Source organism: Nesoenas mayeri, assembly GCF_963082525.1.
Source record: "Nesoenas mayeri genome assembly, chromosome: Z".
Taxonomy (NCBI): domain Eukaryota; kingdom Metazoa; phylum Chordata; class Aves; order Columbiformes; family Columbidae; genus Nesoenas; species Nesoenas mayeri.
Window position 1 is genome coordinate 18,607,125 of NC_137542.1, and position 25,214 is coordinate 18,632,338.

Below are 25,214 nucleotides of genomic sequence, written 5' to 3' on the forward strand. Positions count from 1 at the left end.
GCGGCCGGCGCGGCAGGAAAGGCGGCTGCTCTGCCTGCCTGGTGCCCCCGGTACTCCCAGTACGGTCTGTGGTTTACCTGCCGTTTAAATATAAATGGACCGCTGTTCCTAATAATTCAGACTTTTTATGAGTCTGAGTTTATAATCACTGTGTATGAGCTCTCCACAGCTCTTTGGGATATTTTCTCCTGATGGATACATTAGGTTGTAGAGGGCTGTGGAAACTTACGCTGGCTGCTAATATGAGGATAAAAAGGGGTGATTACATTGAAATAGCCACAATAGCTACAAGGCTTTAAAACAATTCCATGTTAACTCCTATAGCTTGGAACTAGGAGAATGCTTTGCTAATGCATGGCCAGCAGGTTGAGGGAGGTGATTTTGCCCCTCTGCTCTGCTCTGGTGAGACCCCACCTGGAGTCCTGTGTCCAGTTATGCAGCCCTCAGTACAGTATAGACATGGACCTGTTGGAGAGGGGCCATAGTAGGCCACAAAAATGATCAGAGGGCTGAAGCACCTCTCCTATGAGGAATGCTGAGAGAGTTGGGGTTATTCAGCCTGGAGAAGGCTCCAGGGAGACATTATTGCAGCCTTTGAGTACTTAAGGGGGCTTTTGAGAAAGATAGGGACAGACATTTCAGTAGGACCTATAGCAAAAGGACGGGGTATTATTGTTTCAAACTAAAAAGGAGTGTATTCAGACAAGATATAAGGAAGAACCCTTTACAAATGAAGGTGGTAAAACACTGAAACAGGTTACCCGAAGAGGTGGTAGGTGCCTTATCTCTGGAAACATTCAAGATCAGTCTGTATGGGGCTCCAACCAACCTTATGTAGTTGAAGATATCCCTGCTCATTGCAGTGGGGTAGGGCTAGATGACCTTTAAAGGTTCCTTCCAAACCAAACTATTCTATGGTTCAATGATTCCATGTTTGTGCTGCCAGTTGACACAAACCTGACAACCAGTGGAGTCCACTCTGTCTTACACAAGGCATCTAGGAACGTGTATTTTCTGAAACTGTATCTGCCAGCTAATGTAAGCTATTAAAAGTAGTCATGGTAGTTAAAGGTACAAAACCAGTTTTGGGTAACATTTCTGGCTGTGCCAGATAATGTTATCACAGAAGGCTGTAGTTCACTATTATCATGACATTATTCAAAGACCTTTACTTCTGCAAAATCTTTCCAATAGTCTGTCTCTACCAAGAAGGAACTAAATACTGTTTCCACAACTACTGTATTTAAAGAGATGTTTTTCTTCTTTGTATGGACTGCCTAACCAAGATCTACCAACGGAGTCATTGAAAAACCTGCCATATACATTTTTGAGCATGTTATACCATCATAATAGGGTAAAGAAAATAGAAGTGAAACAAAGCATACATGAAGAATAAGCAGCAGAAATAAAGGGATCTGGGCTAATCTGCTTGCTGTAAACATGCCATTCTGGCATGTTTCACTCTCCTAAAATAACTAAGTTGTTGACAATATTTTTGGTTTAGAGAGAGCAGGGACCTATTTTCATTCTCTTTTAGAAAAATCAAAACATAACATTTGTGCAGATATCTAGAGATAACTGCACCCTCAATTTTCTACTGTTAATGCTTATTGCACATTCTGTGCTTGGTGGTGTTAAATATAAGTGCATAAGAATTAAGCACTGAGGTACCCAGAATAAACTCCTTACATCAGTTAAAATAAAAAAGGTTAACCCTCAATTAAAACAAAAACAAAAGCAACACAAATGCAGGATTAAACTCTTCAAACCTAAGTTATTTACAAAAAGTCATTGAAAACAGGTAATAATGACTTATAACAGGAACATCCATTGAGCATGAAAAATATCTATAATATTCATCTTAATATTGTTTAGAACTTTAGTTAGTGGTAGAAAGGTATGAGTATGTATTTCAGGATTATGAACTCTATTGGTATGGTTAATAAGCAGCTTCAGTGGAGTGTGTGTCTGATCACAGGGTCTAAAATTCTTCAGACTTGAGGCTTCTAACACTTTTTTTCCTTAGTGTTATCTAGACTCTAGTTAGTATGAAGAGTGCTGGATGGTATAACAGTTGATTAAAGGGCATTTGTGACATAAAGAATTTAATAATCTGATTTCAATTCATTCTTACCCTGCCTGAAACAGCAACCCAATTGAACTACATTCCTGCTGCAAAACTTCCTGTCTGTTGTTTCAAGAATATTCTCTGCAACATTGACACATATCTTGAATCTTCTGCTCTTTCTTGTATTTGTTTCTTGCTCATTTTTTCTTCTGGCTTCTTCCCTTTTCTCTGCAGTCATTTCTGCTTTTTCACATTCACCCACATCATCTTCAACTCTCTGACATTTCAGTCTGTTGATGCACACAAACATTCTGCCGAAACAGGTTAGATAGAAATAGTACCATCTTCAGTGACTGCTCCATTTTCAGTGCTACATTGTACCAACTGTGATTGACAGGGGTCATACTGTCAAGCCTAATAGTTCCTAAGTGGTGATTAGCTGGACTAGTGATATCTCGATGGGGCTTGATGGACACCTAGCTTTCCACTGCACTAATATGTCCTAGAAATGGACTCTTTACTCTTCCAGAAATGCCACACTGGATAATTTACTATGATTTACTAATTATTGTGGCTGTTTGGCTGTTGTTTTGCCTCTACTCACCTCACTTTTGAGCTCCACAGAGTCTCACCCTGAGGAAAAATAAAATGCAAGAGCTGCATGTAGGTAAGAGGAATGGGAGCAAAACATCTTCTGAATAGCATCTCCCATACATCTGATGCTTTTTCTTAAGTGTGAAAATGCAACTCAGTTTGTTAGGCTCAGAAAATAAGTGCTGGTCTTATGTTCCAAGGACAGATAAGGATTTCTCAGAAATTTTAATGTCCCAGACAATCTCTTTACTCTTCTAATCTTTTTCTGCTTCCCTCTACTGTACTCTAATTACCCAGGCCATAATAATCCAAACTCTAATAATACCCTTTCTTTCTTTGTCTACTTCTGTCTATATATTCCAAAAAGTAAACATAATTTTGAACATCTAATTAGTCCTTAATCTGTTTTCATAAATCATTGTAAAAGTTCCTTTATATTTGAATTTATTGTGTTTATTTTGTCTGTGGATGCACTTTGTCCTGCAAAAAATATTAATGGTGTAAACAGAATTGTGTATTCCAGAATGACAGGTAGCATACAAAGCTGTGCAGCAACCAGAATACCTGAAAATGCTACACTCCCAAATTATAGAATAAAGGAGGATATGGAGCTGGCATAGGTTCTTACTCAAAAGCAATCTGAGTATCAGTCTAGGATAAATGCTTTCACTGTGAAAGCTTTAGAATGAAACTCCGAAAGTCTAATGAAGGTTTAATTTCTTGCACTGCAGCAGCCTTGTGGCACACAAACACTTTGGATGTGTTTACGGTAAGGCTTTGGTTAAGATCAAGTGTGTACTCTTGAAACAGCAGTTTGTATCCTGTGGTTTGCATTGTGGAGTAGTTTGCTCTTAAAAGTGCACAAAATAAGTACTTCTTGGATAAATTTGATTGAAATTATTAGGGGAAATGGCGTTGGACAGGGACTTCAGCTGCACAGAATGCAGTTCAACTTCTAATCAGCATCAATTCCTCATTCTCTGGGTCACCTAGATCACCTTAGATATCTTTTTGCTGGTCTGCTCTTCACCAGTCACAGGCATAATTCCTACCTGGGTAGTACACAAGAATATTTCAACATGGAGCAGGAGCAGAAAAGACTCTGAGATAAAGGCTGCACTTAGTGGACCATCTAACAGGAAACTAAAGCAAATAGTGTATTCAACGAAATGCTGGAAATATCTCCTCACAAATACAATTCACCAGGCTTGCCTCAAAGACCATAGAATTCAATATGTTTTGAAATGTCAGTGTTGTACTAGCATCAGACTGGCTCATTTTCTTCACCTAGCAATGGTCCCAGGAATTCATTTAGTACCAATGTCAGATGTTCTTCACCATCTGTTTGGTCTACAAACCCATTCCTCTCATGCTGTACTACTTATAAATGTAGACATCTGTAAGCTAATCATAATAGTTCTCTGATAGGAAGACATTTTTAAAACTATGGCCATTAACATTTGTGACATGCACAAGAACTATGCAGACAATGTTTTTGAAAAGTCTATAAATAGAATAACCCATTATGTGTTTGGGAATGCTGCAGGTTTTCAGGTTTGTGTTTTGGTTTGTTTTGTTTTTATTCTTTTTAGTTTCTGTTTGTTTGGGATTTTGTTGTTATTATTTGTTTGTTTAACTTCAAGTTTAGTAATATTTGGTAATATTGCCATTTACCTGCCATAAAATTTGTAGTGCCAAATACTATATTATGTTATTCTATTTTAACTATGAATTACTGTAGCAAACTGGCATTTTTTGTGTTTTATACTAAATATTAAGCTCAGCTGCTTAATGGTTATTGGAAATTTGCAGTATTCATTCTTCAAGTTGTACAACCAAGAATATAAACTTGAGGACTCCAAGGTATGAGTTTCATCAGCAGAAATACACACAGAAAATGAAAACAACTGGAAGACAACTTTATTGTTCATGTCTAATGCATGACTACTGGAAATTGCACAATCAGAAAATACTACAAGGAAAGGAAAAGATGATGGAGAAACAGCAGTAGGATCATGCACCTCTTACTGATAAAATAGTTAAGGCATTTAAGGGAAAATGCCTTTATGAACAAAATCTCTAATTATAAGTTAGATTTTTATTTCACCACATCTTGGCTGAATATATAAACAGTAATTTTTTTTATTCTTACTAGGTCATAGAGAAGTTTTGGTGGTGGTGGTGTTTTTTTGTTTGTTTGTCTGTTGTTTCTTATAATGGCCACACTAGTTAAAAAATCCATCTTCTTCATACTTCCAGTGACTCGTCAGTCTTCCAAGCTTACTAAGAAGTGTTAGTCATGTTCTTTTGGTGTAAGGTGACCTCAGTATTCTTTTCAGTGGAAAGCTATTTATACCCGATCTTAAATGGTTTATGTGTAGAAGATTAAACCTTCAAGAGTATTTTAAATAAAAAAATTCTGTGCTAAATGTATGTCTGCAAAACTGAAGCACTTAATACAGTGGTACAACTATTCCCTGAAGATAGTGTGAACTGTGCAGTTTTAGATCACTTAAGACAAAGTCGTGCCTCATAAAGAGATTCTTTGTCTTTTTTTTTTTTTTTTCTTTTAATTCTCTTGTACCAAGAAGTATAAGGAGCTTTTAGGATTCCTCCAGTCAAAACCAGAAACCTACAGAAGAATACTGAAATTACATTGGCTGTTACTGCAAACTACTACAGTGTACTTAAAAGGAGTGGAGTTGCTTCTCCGCTAATGCACTACCAGTGCTGTTCAGCTAAGTCGTGTCAAATTATCTCATAAGCATTTGTCAATTTGTTTCGTAGACATTCTGTTGCTTATTTTCATAGTCAGATGAATTAGGAACTTTCTGGTTCTATTGCTCGCACAGTTGCTGTTTTAAAATATTTTGTCGTGTGACTAAAAGTCCAATGAATATAAAAAGAATAAAAGACAAAACAGTATTGCACAGGCTATGAAAGCAAAATTCACTGTTGGCAAGCAGAATTTTCTTTGTGTGGAATCAGATACACTTCCGTTTAAATACAGATTTCTATTTTATTTTGTCTTCAAAGAACTTACTTCTGGCCTATGACACTGAAAAATGAACTTCGGGTCATACTAATGCTCTTGTTTTTCTTTTTAGATTTTCAGAGCTTTAGGAGAAAGATTTAGGGCATTTATTGCCTTAACAGTTTGACTGCAGTTCACGTCTCATGGTTTGACAGTGCTAGACTGGTAAAACAGTTTTTTCACCTCCTTAGCCGCTCCTCCAACCCAAAAAATACATAGATAAATAAAAATCTGCCTGAAAAAGAAGGTGCTATGTGACTGTTATTTATATCCTTACATGAGTTGTATATACATGATTTGTCACTGACATATCACTTGTCTAAACAAAACCAGGAATGGAGGGCCTGCAGAAATGGTCCTTCACAGAGTGCAGATATGAGATTTTTTTAATGAATCCTATGACCCAATCTGTATGTATGATACAGCCAAGTCGTGGTCAGATACAATATCACCCTGTTCAAGTACTACTGAGATACTACAATTACTTCCTAACCTTTTAAAGTCACCTTTTATTTGCTTTATTTCCTAAAGCTTCATAGCAATATGGAATACTCAGTTGTAGAACTGCATAAAAGTTTGTGGGGTTTTTTTTTAATTGTTTTGGTTTGGCTTTTTATTTATTTGTTCGGGTTTTTGTTGTTTTTATTATTATTACTGTTTTGTCTTGTTTTATTTAGTTTTAACTCAACCAGTGAACTCCCATGGATGTAGTAAGAGGCTTCACAGAGTTTGCTAGGAGTAGATCCTAGATCCTAGATCCTTCTTTCAAGGAGGTATCCTTCCAGGAAAGGATGGGGAAAAACTGAAAGAAGGGGAGAATCTGAGCAATTTCCACATGGCTATGTTTTTCAGTGCTGGAGATACTTCAAGCCTATGTTTGTGAAGTTGAAGGGCCTTTAAGAAAGTGTTTTTTTGAAAGACCATGATTTAAAATTATGATCTTTATATACTATAGATAAAAATATTGGTAAAAACTGACATTCAAAAACTCAGGATTTCAGGAAAAGCATTTTGGTTTTGAACTGATGAAAATGAACAAGTTTCTTCCATGTCTGTTCAAGGCTGAAATTTTTAGTCACTTTTGCAGTCTGCCATTATGTCTTGTAAGTAACTTGTTTGTTATGTTTTTAAAAACTGGGAAATACTTTTAGTTCAATGGCGACTCCAGTAGAAAGTGTGTCAGGTAAGCCATCATTAAAATCTCAACTAAAATGAATTTGAAAATTTAGATTTCAGTCTTGATACTTTCTTTTAAAATTGCTATGCAGAAATTTATGGCTACTTTGTCAATATTATTCTTCACTCTATTGAAACTTTCTCTTCAATATAAATCTATTCTTTAGTCATTTCAGAAAATCAAATGTAGCATGCCCCATGCTGCTACCATTTCACTGACTACTTGAAACATTGGTCTGGACTGCAACTGTCAGCAGAGGCTATCAATAGAGAAATGACATAACCTAAGACATCCTAATGACAGGGAAAATGCCCTGAGTCAGAAAACCTCATACAATGGCTGCCTACAGAGTGTCATCTTTTTAACAGTGCCAAAGTACTGAATAAGTCAAACAACACTGTGGTTAATTCAGCTTTGTTTAAGGCCTAATACTGTTATGTTATCCTTTTCCCCTGTAAAAACAAACAAACAAACAAACAAGTTACATTATGTGTTTGTAGAGCAGGTTGCTGTCAGAAAAGGACTAAAAAAGCTGGTTTGAAACACAGTGGAATGCAATAATGTACCTGCTCCTTTGAGAAGCATAGGTGAGGGATTGATTGACAGAGAGATTGATTGATTGTATGTATTTTTGGTGTTTCCATTACCAAGAAAGTCTTTTGATCTTGTATGTATTATAGACATTTAGAAAATTAACAAAATTTTACCTGGCATTTTAGATATATGCCACTATTGTTTATGATGATAGCAAACTTTACATTCTGGAGACACTGTGAGAGTTAAACTCCTGAAGTCTAACATTTCTCGTTAAACCACGTCACCATTCAAGTATCATTCATAAGCTATATTAAAGTCCTTTCACAAGTGGTGACGATGTCTTACAGTGGGGGGTGGGGATGAAAATAGAACAAATTGAGATCAGTAGTTTGGAGTAGTCGATTTTTCAGCAGAAATTGAGAGAATGTGTGACTAGTGTTCAGTTATTTAACACTATCCTAGTGTTTTAGAAGGGCAATAAGAAATTACAAATGAAAACTTCTCTGACCTGAAGCAGTCAGAGTTATAAGCTCCCACATACTAGACCAGTACTATTCAATATATTCATCAATGACTTGGATGAAGGAGTAGAGTGCACTGTCAGCAAGTTTGCCGATGACACCAAACTGGGAGGAGTGGCTGGCACGCCAGAAGGCTGTGCTGCCATCCAGCAAGACCTGGACAGGCTGGAGAATTGGGCAGGGAAAAATTTAATGAAATATAACAAGGGCAAGTGTAGAGTCTTGCATCTGGACACAAACAATCCCAGGTTCCAGCATAAGTTGGGGAATGACCTGTTAGAGAGCAGTGTAGGGGAAAGGGACCTGGGGGTCCTGGTGGACAAGCAGGATGACCATGAGCCAGCACTGTGCCCTTGTGGCCAGGAAGGCCAATGGCATCCTGGGGTATATTAGAAAGGAGGTGGTTAGTAGGTCGAGAGAGGTTCTCCTTCCCCTCTACTCTGCCCTGGTGAGACCACACCTGGAATATTGTGTCCAGTTCTGGGTCCCTCAGTTCAAGAAGGACAGGGAACTGCTGGAGAGAGTCCAGCGCAGAGCCACCAAAATGATAAAGGGAGTGGAGCATCTCCCTTATGAGGAAAGGCTGAGGGAGCTGGGTCTGTTTAGCTTGGAGGAGACTGAGGGGGTGACCTCATTAATTTTTACAACTATATAAAGGGTGAGTGTCAGGAGGATGGAGCCAGGCTCTTCTCAGTGACAACCAATGATAGGACAAGGAGCAATGGATAGAAACTGGAACACAGGAGGTTCCATTTAAATATGAGAAGAAACTACTTCACAATGAGGGTGACGGAACACTGGAACAGGCTGCCCAGGGGGTTGTAACGTCTCCTTTGCCAGAGACATTCAAAACCCGCTTGGACACCCTCCTGTGTAACCTCACCTAGGTGTTCCTGCTCTGGTGGGGGGGGATGGAACAAGATGATCTTTTGAGGTCCCTTCCAATCCCTAACATTCTGTGATTCTGTGTGATTCTGTGACTGACCACTGAGTCCTGCAATTAAAAAAGCGTCATGGTCACCAGAAAGGAAAATATCTAACGTAGAATATTCAAATGATATGACTACATGAGGCACATTTCTGTCATATAAACTAAGTAGCGTTCCTTGGTTTGTATTAGAGAAAGAAAATCTGCATAATTATATAGTCTGACTTCACCTTCAGAATAAGGAAAATGATGCAATTCTTAAACCATTCTATTGGGACTGCCTTTACACCAGGTGTCATTCTGTAAACCTAGGCCTCATTCATGCCTGTCTGTGCACTAGAAAAACTTACCCACACCCAATATGGCACACAAGATGTTTTATTGTATTTCAGTTTATATCCACTGCCTCTTGTCCTGTCACTGGGAACCGCTGAGAAGAGTCTGGCTCTGCCTTGTCTACTCATGCTAAAGCAGGTGTTCCTATATGTGAATAAAATCCTTCTGAGTCTTCTTTTCTCCAGGCTATACACTGTGAGATCTCTCAGCCTCTCCTAATATGACAGATACTCCAATCCCTTAATCATTTTTGTGGTCGTTTGCTGGACTCACTCCATTATGTCCATGTCTCTCTTGTACTGGGAAGCACAAATCCACAGGAGCACATAGTTGGCTCACAGTCAGCTTGACATCTACCGGAACCCCACAGGTCTTCTTCTGCAAAACTGCTTTCCAGCCAGGCAGCTTCCAGCTTGTGCTTGTTCATTGGATTATCCTCCGTCCAGGTGGAGAACTTTGCATTCCTCTTTGCTGAACTCCATGAGGTTTTTTCCAACTCATTTCACCAGTCTGTTCAGAACCCTTCAAATGACAGCACAGCCTTGGACTATCAGTCACTCCTCCCAGTTTTGTATTATATGCAAACTTGCTAGAGGTGCACTCTCTCCATACCCCAGGTTATTTTCGGCTCAGTATCAGCCCCTGGGGTGCAGCACTCATGACTGGCCTCCAGCTGGACTTTGTGCCTTTGATCACAACCATTTTTACCTGGCAGTTCAGTTTTTAATCCACCTCACTGTTCATTTATCTAGCACGTACTTCATCAGCTTGTCAATGAGGATACTTCAGAAGATAGAGTTGAAAGCCTTGCTAAATCAAGATAAACAACATCCACTGCTCTCCACCTAGTCAGTCACTGCCTTAACAGATATTCATCACTTTTTTGCTTATCAAGTGATAATGTTATGAAACTTGGACATAGAATTAGATTTTTTGTGGAGGACAGTATGTTACTCCTAAATTGCTTTGGGTTTGACAGCGAATACTTGTGTGAAGCAGGTTTCTTTAATCTGATCTTAATTTAGAAAATATGTCACTGATTTCAGTTGATAAAGGGTATATGGAAAATCTTACATACTTAGGACTATGGAGGGCCAGACTATACTGTATTAGGTGCTTCCACTGAAATAATTCTTACTCTCAAAGGGCAGCATCACTCCTGGTGCCATGTTTTCCACCTGCATAACACTGCTGGAGTTTCAAAGAAGTGCAACATTCATCTTCAGTCAGTTGATTTCAGAACTCTGGAATATCTAACATGTGGCAAAATAAAAAAAATAAAAAAAAAAAGAAGAAGAAAAATCTTCAGCCAATTACAATACAGAGCAAGGTGATATGGTGGTGTCATCAACATAAATTGCTAGGAGCTTTTACTTTGAAATTTTTAACCTGCTTATATTGTCAAGGTTAAAAAATAAAGAGTATGTGTTTATCACTACAGGTGCTAGCTAATACTTGACAGCTGAGAGATAAGAATTGAAATCTATTCCCACTGAAGTCAGCAGGAATTTTGCCAGTGGTTTTGATGGAATAAGAAGTTGGCCTTCATATATAAAGAAAACCACAGAAGCAGCAGTGCTAGCAGTGATGTAAGAACTACAAGGAGGGATAACTTATAAGGCAGATTTGTTAAAAAATAAGATCTAGTCTTCCAGTCCTAGTACTGGAAAAATTCTTCCAATGATTAATAAATTAGAATGAGGAAGCCTATGGCTCATAAGTAAATACCGTATAAACTAACAAGAATTATGAAAGGGATACAACAGTTTACACTGAAGATATGTGCACTCTTATTTTAGAACATGGGCTGAATACACAAGCATTAATGCCCTAGGTTTTAGTGACAATGAAAAAGGTTATAGAATAAATCACCAAATTTGCAGGTGACTCCAGTAACTGAACACAAGAAGGCTGATTTGTGTTTAGAATGGTAGTTTGTGGAGACATAGCTGAACATCAGAGGATGAGAAACTGATAAATCAAATCAGTTAATTTCTTCATTGCCTCCAGTGAGTAGTGGCTTTTTAAAAGTAGTTATGTGCATAAAATCCATTCCTGATATCCATTAATCTACCAGTCATAGATGTCTGCTTTCTACTGACATGTTGTTTTCCAAATTAGCACAGATATTATGCTGTAAACTATAGATATTCTTATAGACTCATTATGTAACTTCTAAGAGCTCTTCATGTTAGCAACAATCTCAGAGTTTGAGAAGTGTTTAGTTATGTGCCACTGCCCTTGGAATAAATTCATTCACTCTCTGCTATCTTGAAGATAAGTGACGCTTGAGATGAGATGAAATCACCCACAAACCTGAACAGGTGGGTCACCTGCGACAGCACAGATGTCATTTGGAACCATAACACAAAGAAATAATGCTGTAAAAATCATGCAGGCCACCAGAGTCTTACTGCTAATATCACTCTTCTGCACACAATAATCACTTGGATTTTCACATCGACAATGGGGTTGGAGTCTATCATTTTACTCTTGCATAATAAATTTACCTGTTTTAGCTAAGGGGAAAACTACCTCTAAGCAACTGAGATCTAACTTATACAGCTGAGCAGGTTTTTTTTGTAATCTAGCCATTACAAGGCAACAGCACAAGACATACTAACCAAGTAATTGTGAAACTTTCTTAAATAAAAGCTTTATACAGGCAATAATAATACTGATCTCTAAAAATATTATGAGAATTAATTACTCACTGTCATAAGGTGTGAAGAGAACAAGTGCCTTTAGTGAGGATCAGAAAAATATGGACTAAAAAGAACAGGTGTAAGGCTGCTTTTTCTTGGTTTTTTATTGCCATCATTACATAAATGTCTGTAGTTCAAGTGGTAAAAATAGGCATATTGGTATGTTTTAAAATCTGGCCTTAAAGCTTCAGATGGAAACAAGACTTCATGATTTAGGCCAAAGTCCTACTTTTGACTAAGAAAAATTATGAACTATCTTTCTAGATTTTCTCACTTCGTGTTTTATATCTATCTGTCTATCTCTATCTATCTATCTATCTATCTATCTATCTATCTATTTATTTATTTCCTTTAGAAATGGGTAATGGTAAACTCTAGGACGCTGGTATAGCTCAACCTGTTACTTTGTGGTTCAACAATTCATATTTATTTTCTGGTTGAGACAGTTTTTTATGCAATTCTTATTTTATTTTCCCATGGAAAATAAATCATGTTAAGGGTAAATATGCAATTATGTAATATATCATCTAAATAAAAATTAACTAGAACTTCTAACATACCACAAGTAAAAAATGTTATGCTAATTCTATTGCAAGGAGGATTTTCCAATCCTTTTTAATTTATGCAATTAGATACATGATAATAGTTATTATACTTTGTATGACTATGTATAAAATCTTAAATACATATTTATATACATTATGTGTCCTAATATTTTGCTTGCCTTACTGCCAACAATACTGGGCATGTGACATAAGGTGAATACATTTTTCATTCTTTCAGTTTCCTATGGCTTTATCTTTGTCTTCATTTGTTATGGATTATTCTACCCAAAGATAATAGTTTGGAGTCCAATGTTGCAATTGCTACACTTGTCACCCTTGTCACATGTCTGTGTCTAGAAGTACATGTATTCTATAAAATTTGTAAGAGAATGCGAAAGCTATATTTGCATACATATAATTTGTTTATCTAATATATATATATATAAAATATAATTTAATTTATATTTGCATATAAATTTTAAAAAATCTAACAAAACGATAGCCAAATATTTCAGTATGCAGATGGAAGAGATAGCTGAAATTTCAATTTACATACAAACAATTCAAATGACTGAATTAGAACTTAAAATCTCATGTGCACAAGCACACAGTTGTGAATGGTTTAAGGAAGTTGGTGGTTCAGTAACATAATGGACATTGTAAAGTAACATTTAATAATAGGTTGCTCCTTTATTGCCTTGAAGGCAAGTCAGGATTTGATTGTCAACATGTTCAAATGCAAAGGAATTTGGAAGGCGAATCTTCATTGTGTGGCTTGTCTCACCACATAAAATGACATTTTTCAGCAATTACAGTACAATGGAAGTAAAGGAATTACTTTTTTTTTTTTTTCTGTAATAATAGATATATTTATGCAGTATTTGAATGACTGCAGTGTGGCACAAGTTACAGGATTTATTTATAAGTGGAATCTAGCTATGAAAATCAAGCTCTTCTGTACTTATAGGTAAGGCAAACCTGGACATCAGTTCTATGCCTTGATGAACAAAGAGCACTCTTAAGTCATTCAGTTGTTCAGTGACCGAGGAATTTCCCAGACAGTCATCTGCATAGATAAGCAATAATAGCAAGAAGATACGAGTAATTAGTAATAAAAAATTTAAAACCAAAAAATGAACCTTTTGCTGATTGGGGCAAGTGATTTAATGAGAGTGGGTACAGATAGGAAAGAGGTACTCAGTGCCTTCATAGCTTCAGTCTTGCTCACAAAGACTAGTGAAGGGATCCAAGGAGAAGAAAGCAGATGCAGACTGAGTCAGCGGTTACTTGGGAGAATGTGATCCATAATAGATCCATGGTACAAAATGGGCTGCATACAAGGTTGCGGAGAGACACGGGCAATATTCTCAGAGGGCTGCTCTTTAACATCCTTCAAAACTGAAAACTGGAGGACATCTGTGGTTATTGGAGGGAAACAAATATTGCACTGTTTATCAAAAACAAGTCAACCAACTTCAATACCAGGAAAAAATCAGAGTGAGTCTTATTGAAACACTTTTCCATGCATGTGAAGGAGAATGTGACAGGGAAAAATCAGCATAGATTTGTCAAGGGTAAATCATGCTTGACCCAAAGGATTGCCTTCTGTGATAAAATAACTAGGTTCTTGATCAGCAAGAGAGAAATGGATGACATTTACTTCAGCTTTATCAAGGCTTTTGATACTGTCTTTCACAGTATTCTTGTATCCAAGTTAGGATAATACAGTCTGGATGGGAAAATAACTAGGTGGGTACAAAACTTGTTGGGTGTCTAGACTCAGCAGGTAGTGGCTCTACCTGAATGCTGATAACAAATGGGATAACAGAAGGATCAGTCCTGCTTAATATCTTTATCAGTAACCTGGAGGAGTTTATGGAATGCTTGCACTGCATGTAAGGTGTTCAGTAGGCACCAGCCAGAGAGAATAGCTGATATCAGCTTGAGGGCAGAGCTGCTGTCCAGGGTGACCTGGACAAGCTGGAGGTATGGATTGGCAGGTAATTAATGATATTCAAATAAGATAAACTCAAACTCATACAGCTGGGAAGGAATAAAGCCCTTTGTAACAACACAAGCTGAGGACCAACTGCCTGACTGACAGCTCTTCTGTAGTAGGCTTGTAGGATGTAGTGGATAGCAAACAGAGTATGAGCCAGCAGTGTCCTGGCAGCAAAGGCGGCCAACAACATTCTGTGCTATATGAGCTTATTGCCTCCCTTATTTTGGGAGGGAATCACACCTCTTTACTCAGGACTCATTGCACCATATATAAGAGTACTATTATTACATGCAATTTTGGGCTGCCCAGTGCAAGAAATACATCAATAAATGTGACTGAATTCAGAGGTGAGCAGCAAGACCCTTGGGGGCCACAGTCCTTGCCCTGTGAAGAGAGCTGCTGGACCAGGAATCATTCAGCCTGGGGAAGAGATGTTAGGGGAACCTAACAGAAGCCCTGTGGTACTGACATGGAGGGAACTGGGGAGACACTATCCAGGCTTTTCACAGTAGCATATGGTGGAAGGCTGAGAAACAAACTGCCGGAGCTGAAACAAGAGAGACTCCGGCTGGAATCTAAAAAAAAAATATATCACCAAGATGACAGCCAAGCAGCAGAACAGAGAAGACCAGAGCGTTTATGTTGTCTCCGTCTTTGCAAGTTTTAAATTAACTGGACAAAAACATGAGAATTAAGATAAATTTGATAATTTGTATTTAATCTAATGTATTTTCTTACCCTCACCATCTTTTTTTTTTTTTTTCTTTTTTTTCCAGCAGAGTACATTACAAAAGGTGAAAGCAAATGTGTAGTCTCAGTCTTCTTCAACTGTGTGTAATTCAGTTGCTTGAAATGTAATCTGTGAACTAGTTCCTTAGCTTGAAAAGCAGGCTGAACTCTGTGTGAAATCTGGCACTCTCATGACACTCAAGGTCCCTTAAGAGTTGTGGGTTTCCATCCAGGGAAGTAACAAGTACTCAGAGCTGAAAACTGTCAAGTAAATGGTTTTCTAGCCTGTTTGGTTTCAATATCTCCAGGAGAGCAGTGGAAGAAGCTGCTGACAAGGTGAATGGGAACAAAGGAAGATGTCTAAAGGGGTTTATCTTCATCACAGTTTCCCTTTGTTTATAGGCAATTTCAATCAGCCATTTGCCCTCACACAAATATGCATAGTGGACTGCCCTAACAGATAAATGATTTTGACTGTGTCACTGCACAATGAATTAATGACTATGTTGGACATCTGTGTCTGAGCTGACTTTTCTTTTGTTTGCCTCAGAGGTTTCTGAAGACCTCTCCAGTGATGGTAGATAATAATAGAGTTCCTCCAGCTTCTTCCATTGTGTACCTCTGGGATGTTTTCCCTAGTGACTGTGATGTCTCCTATCCTTCTTTTATTGTTCTAGGGTATAGCCATCTCTATATTTCTACAGAGGATTCACCTTCCAGGCTTCAGCTGCTGAGGAATAGATGACAATTTGCTGTGACCTTTTATACTAGCACTTCACAGTCTCAAATGAATTGCAATTACATTTTCTCTTTTTGGCATGTGTGGACCCTCAAGGTTTTACACAGCTGAGGATCTGTGGCACCTCTCTCCTGAGCATTAGAAACAAGATAGATGAATAGCAGCTGCACATTCAAGTACAGAATTAACTCTCATGCAAAAATGTATAAGAATCCTTCCTGTAAAAATCAAAAGAACTATTCAGAAATGAGTGAGACATTTAGTTAGTAACACAAATGTCAATTTGTCCATTGAAAACCTATTTTGTTCCTACTTTCACGGTATACATACTTAATAAAGATCTTTGGAAACTGACAATTTGTCATTCAGTCATCTAAGAAAAAATATGGGTAACAACCTATACAACAAAATTCTTTAGGATTTTTGTATGCCTCATGCTAAGAAAATAATTGAAGTGAATGGACTTCTGGAATTAAATATATCTCAGAGAAGATACTCAAATCCTGCGATGGGTGATATGCTGAGCCACCTTGAGAATATCTAGAAGGTATTTTCATATTTGTACTCACTTATCAACATGTTTGTTAATAGCTTTTCTAGTCAGTTTTACAACAAAACTTGAATGAGCATCCTGGTCTTGTGGTTTTTCTTTTGATTCCTATTTTGTGGACCTAATTCTGCAATATAAGGCAAAATGCAGACCAAAAAAAAGAGTTTGTTATACATTACTTATAAGGTCAAAGAGATGCAGAAATCTCACACACACGAAGAGGAGCCCAAAGAAAGACTATGATTAATACAGTAAGAAATTACAACACTGCTTCTCTTAGAACTTTTGCATTAAGACAAAAGATCCTCCCCCTCATGCTGCTTATACAGATCTTCGGTGGGTAAAAGGCTTTGCCTTGATATTATGCACCTGTCAAGTGCATTGTTTTCTGAGATCTGTGATCTTTTTTTATCAGACCAAACAAGCTCTCAGAATATTTTGTAAAGTACATTCTTTAAAAATCTTCAGAAAGTCTGTAACTGAATTATTGCTTACAGAAAGTAAGAAAATGTCTAAAAATCAGAGAAATATCTTTATAAAGGTTAAATATTTTGTTTGGTTGTTTGATTTGCCATGTGTCTTTGCGCTCTTTGTGAATGATTGAAAAAAGACTCCTAATATATTAAGACTAGAGATAGCCACAACATTTTAATAAAGAGGGTGAATTTCATGAATATATTATAAAGCTTTTTTGAAACTTTTATTACATGTTAGAATTACAAGTGTGGGAAAGCAGTAGTCTAGAATCAGTGCAGAAGTTTGGTACAAAATATTCACTTAAAAATAAGTTTTGCTTTTAGAAATATCATTTGACATTAATTTTTGGGCATCACTGTTTTAAATATGCTTTAATTTGACCATCTTCAACACTTAGCTATTCTAGCTTGTAAAGATGAAAATATGTATGCAAGAAGTTCTTATTTGTTTCTAAGATGTAGGAAGAAATGAAGCCTTTGAAGTAGCCCTTGATAAAACACCTTTACAAACTAACACATCAGAAAAGACGTAAGAAATCTGTATAGTGAAAATCCCCCAAAATACACACTTGATTTATTTTCCTAGCCAGACTCATTACTATCTATAAATTGAAAATTTGTTTAACTTTTTAGTATTTTTATTTTATTTTACCTGATTCACTTGATTATTAAAAAACACTGTTCAGAATCTTTAATTTGGATGGTAAAAGAATCTTTATTTTAATGCAAAATTTAGGATGCACAGCATTTAAATACTGGGGTTTGGCAATAGAAGCTTAGAGCATGCATGGTGGATAATTCTCAAAGTACTGTTAGAGGGCTCAATAACATTTTTGTTGAAAGCTGCCAGAATGCTCTGATCAGGCAAAAACTTGCAATATGATGGCTAACAGGATGTATCCACCTTGAACCTGGTAGATTCAAGATTACCTGGAACATTGATGTTGTTGGGCATACTTACCAGCTTAAGAAAAACTCTAGAGAAAAAAACAAAAACAAAAACAAAAACACAAAATACAACATAAGCACAGAGGCAAAGCAATTTAGTAAAAACTGAGGTAAAAGTAGAACAGAAATAAGTCCTCAATAACTACAGTCTTTGCACTTAATACAAACTTCCAGCTGCCTAGGAAAACCTGTTTATGAAAAAATGAGCAATCCCAGAAGAAAAATTAAATTACAGGAATCCACTTCTTACCGGTTTGAACTAGTTCTGTAGTTTCTGCTGAAGTGATCAATTTTCTTTTATTCAAGTTATCAAATTATCTCCTCAGAGATTTTCCATTTCTTTGCAGCTGGTGGGTGTTTGGATAAAACTGAGGACAGAATTCAGCTCACAGTTCTTGAAGGGCTTTGGTATCTTTCAGGATAAAGAATTCAATGTAAATGTAAGATTATTATGTAGAAGAAGAGCTGTGAACTTGGAAAGCAATTAAAAAAAGACAATGTAGAAATTATCATCAGTTTCATGAACAGAATAATGAAGGCTAATACGTCTTTTACCAGCATTGCAAAATGCAAATGAATAACAATGTTTATTTATAAACTATTATCAGTATAAGCTGTGATGGTTTTGGAGATATAGCATATTTTAAGATAAAAGACAAAATCACTTGAGCAGCTAAATAAAATTTATCCTAAATCCTGAATTCCAGGTTTATTAATGGGTTAAGGATACTCAAGGAAATAAAGAGTATTTGTTTATATAAAAGCTTTGTGTTGGTTTTAATATTAACATGATTTATTTCTTCCACTAGATTTAACTAGTATTTAGGAGAATTAAATGGAATCTGTGTCCTAGACAATAAATAAAAACACCAATATAATAATATGTTCTGAGTGCTAGTGTTAATTGTTCTGAATGAGCTGGCAGTAGGGGCTTAACTGAGGATAGAAATGTTGTATCTGATTTAAAAGAATATGGTTAGATAAGAATATTATATAAAAACTAAATGTATACTTTTGGAAATCTCTGCATAGGCACCAGTTCCTCTTTCAACACTGTAAAACCTGATTCTAGTGAAATATATTAAAAAAGAGAACATTTCTGCACGGAATCTTTCTCCTCCACACCATAAAAACAGGGGGGAGGTAAAACAAGAACTTATTAATTGGTTTTTGTTTTTGATTTTTTTCCTAGATTTTATTTCTCTTCTGAGACGATAGTTAACATTATGTGCTTAGCCTTATAGCTCTAAGGTAGCAGATCCTGTTTTTATGTGAGACCAAAATAATCTCAAAACTATCTCATGCTAACTAAGCAATTCTATACAGAAACGGTACTGGGTTTGTCTGGCACAGAATTAATTTTCTTTGTAGGAGCTTCTACGAGGTGAGATGTTTTAGTTATTGCTGAGCAGTGCTTACAGAGAGTCAAGGGCTTTTCTGCTTCTCACACCACCCCACCAGCAAGGAGGGTGGGATTGCACAAGAAGCTGGAAGGGTAAACAGCTGGGACTGCTGCCCCTAACTGACCAAAGGAGCATTCCATACCATATGATGTCATGCTCAGCGTATAAAACTGAGGGAAGAAGGAAGGAAGGAAGGAAGGAGGGGGACATTTGGGTCATTTGTCTTCCCAGATAACTGTTACATGTGATGGAACCTGTCTTTCCTGGAGATGGCTGAATACCTGCCTGCTTATGGGAAGTAGAGAATGAATCCCTTGTTTCACTTTGCTTGTATGCTTGGCTTCTGCTTTGCCTATTAAACTTTGTCTCAACCCATGAGTTTTCTCACTTTTACTCTTCCAGTTATCTTCCCTATCCCCGTTGAAGCAGGAGTGAGTAAGTAGCTTCATGGTACTTAGTTGTCAGCTTTGTTTAAACCATGACAAAAGCAAAACTTCATCTTCTTGCTAAGACAGCTGTCTGAGGTCACTGCTAGGCTAATTTTGGTTGTGGACATGAGTGGGGAAATGTAAAAACGCATAGTTTAATAAACTGAAGCCTCACTTTTATCTTTGGGTAAAACTATCAAATTGATTGTCTTAGATATAAGTTCTGAGCACATGCAGGAAAAGAAAAAAACAAACAAACATTTTTTGAGAATAGCCGGAATGGATTTATAAGGGACAAATCCTGACTGGCAGGGCTACCTTCTGTGGTAAAATGACTAGATTTGCAGATAATGGAGAGCAGTGAAGACTGTCTACACTGCTTATAGCAAAGCTTTTTACAATGTCTGTCACTGGACACTTATATTCAGTATGGAATACCATGATTTGAATAGCTGGATAAATAGATGGGTGAAAAGGTTGATTTTTTTGAGTAGAGAGTGTAGTGGTTGGTAAGTCACATTCTACCTGGAGATCAGTTGCAGGGAATTTCTCAGGGGTCTGTCTCAAACCCATCCCATTCAATGTGCTCCTCACAAAGTTTGTGGATGACAGCAAACTAGGGTGTGATTGATACACATGAGAACAAACCTGTCTCTGAGGGCCACAGACAACATGGAGGAATGTAGATAACAGTGGAGAGCAAACTGATCAGAAACATATCCAATAAGTCAATCAAAGTAACTGCTTCATTTCCTTGGCATCCATTAGATCATATCCAGACTGCTATATCTAGTTTTTCACCCCCTGTTCAGATTATTATGACAGTATCTTGGAATAAGTTTCATTTACTTGAATTGCTAAATAGCTGACTGCAAAATCCTCAAAGAAATAAATCTATTTCGTTTTAATTAAGTGGTTAGCAGGTTTTGCATGTAATCTATCTACCTGGGTATCTCCTGCTCCCTAACTTCAAGGTACCTGCAATTTGTCCGTGCCTTTTTGATTTATAACTGTAACAGCTAATGGGAAATAATGGTGTACTGGTTTGACTGAAAATGAGTTAATTTTCTTCATGCAGTTAGAAACCTTTCTTTTTCATAGGTAGCACAGTCATTATTTGGACTTAGTTTGAGAACAAGAGATAATACCCCAGCACAAAGTTAATGCTTCTAATTGCTCTGCTCTGAGAGCCAAGGACACTCTGAGAACTCTGCCCACAGGTGTGAGGCATTGAGGAAGGGGGACATGGATGAGGCAGACCTTGACTGACATCCAGACTAATCAATAGGAGTATTCCATCCTATTACAATCGTACTTCATATTTAAGGAGAGTCAGGGTCTTCCAGACTCTCTCTCACTTCTTCACCTTCTTCACTCTTTTTTGTTGGAGCCAGAGGAGTTCTATTCAGGACATTTAGTTCAGCCTTTTGCCATTTTGCAGAGGCCTCTGCGTCTTTCTGCCTTTTTTCCTTTTTTCTCTCTCTGGTATCAGCTGTTCGGGACCAGGTGTTTCTTCCTGGGACCGTCTGCTTGGTGTGAACAGAGTTTGTGAGGAATTGCCTCCAATATCTTTTATTTATATTTTATATGTATATTTAGTAGTAGTGTATTAGTATTTTGTTATTTTATTGAACTGTTTTCATCTCAATCCAACTTTCTCCCTTCCCTTTCAATTCTCTCCCCTATTTGTGGTGTGGGGAGAGGGGTGAGTGAACAGCTACTGTGCTTGTATTGCTAGCTCCGGTTAAACCACGACAAATGGTCATGAGGAAGAGAAGAATGACATCTCAAACTGAATTAAAAAAAAAAAAAAAAAAATGGAAAAAAAAGAAGCAGAAACTATGCATAAACAAATGTCTTAATATAAGTTTCAGTTCATTTCAGTAGGATACTTACATAAAAATTTTTCATGACCTTATTTTCTGGTCATTTTGTCATACAGAGTAACGAAAAATACAGAAACCAATAGGAACTCCTGTTTAGATTTGTGCTGTCAGCTTATTCCATTAGGGAATAGCTACTGAAGCCTGGACAGTTCAACTGAAATCAAAGAAAGGTTGGTTACAACCTGGTCAGAGGAAACTATGGGAACTATTGTAGAACTGACAACATATCATGAAGTGCTCAAGTACATATTGCAGTTGCTGATAACAAAATTCAATCATGCTGATGTTCATTGCAATAAAAATTGATAAATGACTAAAAAGGGTGTGTATCTGAAAAGCTGCTAGGAGTGATTTTTGGCTGTTTTAGTATGAATCTGAGATCAAAGGAAGCACTCAAACTCAAAGCTGAGATAATGTAAGCTTGGTAAACTAAAATGCGAAAATGAGTGAACATAAGCATAATATATTATCTACAAAAAAGCATATTCAGAAAGCAGCAGAACAGTGCATGAACTTAGTGAAAAATGATTTGAAGACAAAGATGTGTAAGAAAAATATTGGAAACAATAATTACATAGGAAATATGAACCAGAAAGTCTGGAAATATCAGTGCATTCAATTAAAAATAAAACCATTTTATATAATTCTTCTGTGATCCAGATATTGGAAAATAGTGACAAGTCTTTTGTTCAGCCTTGAAACAAGTAACAATATATAGGGCAGTATTTTAAAATGGATTAATGTATTTGTAAAAGTGGATAAATGAGCTGGGTTTAGGTCTTTAGAAAGTAGATAAAGCAAACAAAATGTTCTTCTAAATCAATCTTGGCAAGAAACATTGATACTCCAAGTTTAGGTCAATTTAAAGTCTTCGTTTTCTAAGCAATGGAACAGGCCTCTGGATTGTGTGTTCTATGAGATTACCTCTCCAAGATATGCCAGCCAAGTATTGCAGCAATATGCTGATTTCGCATTAGTGGTAGTTTATTTCACACCTTTGGAGGTATATCTCCATGCACCAGTACATGCTAGTGGCTGACTGGCTGGAAAGCAGCTTTGCAGAGAATGCACTGGGGGTTCTAGTGAACATCATGTTGAACATGAGCCAGCAATGTGCCCTTGTGGAAAAGAGGGCTAACAGTACCCTGGGCTGTATTAGAAAAAGTGTTGCCAGTGGCCAAGGGAGGTTGTCCTTCCTCTCTACTCAGTGCTAAAGTGGTGAAAGGACTGGAGCATCTGTCATGTGAGCAAAGGCTGAGAGACCTGAGTTGTTTAGCCTGAATAAGTCAAGGCTTAAGGGGGATATCATCAATATGTAAAAACTCCTGAAGGGAGAGTGCAAAGAAAAGGGTGCCAGGCTCTTGTCAGTGTTTCCCCAGCAACAGGGCCAGAGGCAAGGGGAACAATCTGAATAACAGAAATTTCTGTCTGTATGTCAGGAAACACTTTTTCACTGTGAGGGTGACAAGAAACAGCAATAACTGTTAATATCCTGTTAATATTAAGAATATTTTGTAATTAAAATAGAAAATTTTATCATTTTAGCACAATTATATCCAATTTTACTAGTATTTTTTTTTCTGCAAATATTTAATACTTCTATTGTTCTTTACTAACTTATTTATTTATGTGTTGTTTTTACAAGGCTACTACTTACAGAGAGAACTTACTTCTAGAGAATATTAGGTTATTTTTCAGTATTCACACACTTTTATTTCAGAGAAGACTATAGCTCTGGTGCAGAGACCCATTACAAGGATCTCTAAACATCTCAGTGGGAATGTAAGCAGCAGCATTCATCTTAAGAATGAACAATGATGAGGCATGTACAAATAGTATGAAATCTGTTGGCAAGTTTGGAGAAGGACTGAATTATCCTTTACCTGGGACTCGCAATTCAAAAGGGTCAGGAAAACTGCAGCAGTGTATTAACTAAAAAGGTTATCGTGATCCTTGGTTAGAATGGGCAAATTTTCTCCTCACAGACATATCTATCATATTTGAATTACTTTGGGTTTGCGCAAATAAAATGAGTTTAGTCTTGGGCAAGACTGAAAATGAATAGTTAATATTTATAAATTGCAGTAAACAGGAAATAGTGGAAGTAGGTGCTATACTAGTACAAATACCAAATATTTTACATTAGACCTTACCAAAATTTGGTTTAATATTCTAGATTCCATCCTTAAAAATGTTCATCATTTCTTATGACTTAAGACCTGGCAGCTGTGCGATTTTCATAGATGAAATATTTGATTATTAATTCCCTCCTGCAATTCTAATTTGAACAGTTTAGTTCCTTATATTTGCAGCATAACACAGTGACCTAGTGCTGCTGTATAAGCAGCAGTTCACAGGGACTGATTCCTCAATATAAAAAGCATGGGTCTTCAAATGTGCCTATGAGTTATATGTGAGTTTAGCATAACCTAACACTATTCAATTAAAAATCACAATGGCTTTATCACTGTGCTTAGCTCAAAGATCAAATAGCTGTAGTGAATTCAATTAAAAGTTATTGATGTAGCATACTGGTAGTATCTGTCATTTAATCTGGAGTGTTTTATCTTAATTTATGTTTTGGTCTAAAGTCCTCTATTTGTTTGTCTTCACTGTAGAGTTTCTGACTGATTAATAACTACTGATAGTACTCAGGCTTGCCTATTCTCAGTGTGAGTAATGCCACTTCAGAAGCGGATGTATCTATGTCATTACTTGTCCCTTGGTCACGCAAACGCCACATCTGAAGGTGTTATTACACAGTTTCTAGTGCTGTATAACTCTTCTATGATTCATTTTGATGCCCCATGAGAATCTGTTGGCCTTAGGCTAGCCAGTGGAAGACTGCCAGCCTTAAAATCATAGAATCATATAATGGTTTGGATTGGAATGGATCTTTAAAGTTCATCTAGTCCGATCACCCTATCATGGACGGAAACATCTTTCACTGGACCAGGTTGCACAAAGCCACAGCCAACCTGAACTTGAACTTTTCTAACAATAGAGATCCACAACTCTCTGGGCAACCTGTTTCAGTGTCTCACCACCCTCACAGTAAAAAAATTTGCCCTTATATCAAATATAAATCTATCCTCTATCTATCTAAAACCATGCCCCTTGTCCTGTAACTATAGGCCTTTATAAAAAAAAAAATCTCCATCTTTCCTTCAAGCCCTGGGCATTCTTTTCTTGAGGCTGAACAACCCAAACTCTCTCAACCTTTCTTCATAGGAGAGTTGTTCCATCTCTCTGACAATTTTTGTTGCCCTCCTCTGGACCAGCTCTAACAGGATGTCATGGTTTAACCCTGGCTGACAGCTAATCACACCACAGCTGCTTGCTGACATCCCCACAGTGGGATGGGAGAAAGAATCAGAAGGGTGAAAGTGAGAAAACTCCCCACTCATGTCCACAACCAAAATTAGCCTAGCAGTGACCTCAGACAGCTGTCTTAGCAAGAAGATGAAGTTTTGCTTTTGTCATGGTTTAAACAAAGCTGACAACTAAGTACCATGAAGCTACTTACTCACTCCTGCTTCAACGGGGATAGGGAAGATAACTGGAAGAGTAAAAGTGAGAAAACTCATGGGTTGAGACAAAGTTTAATA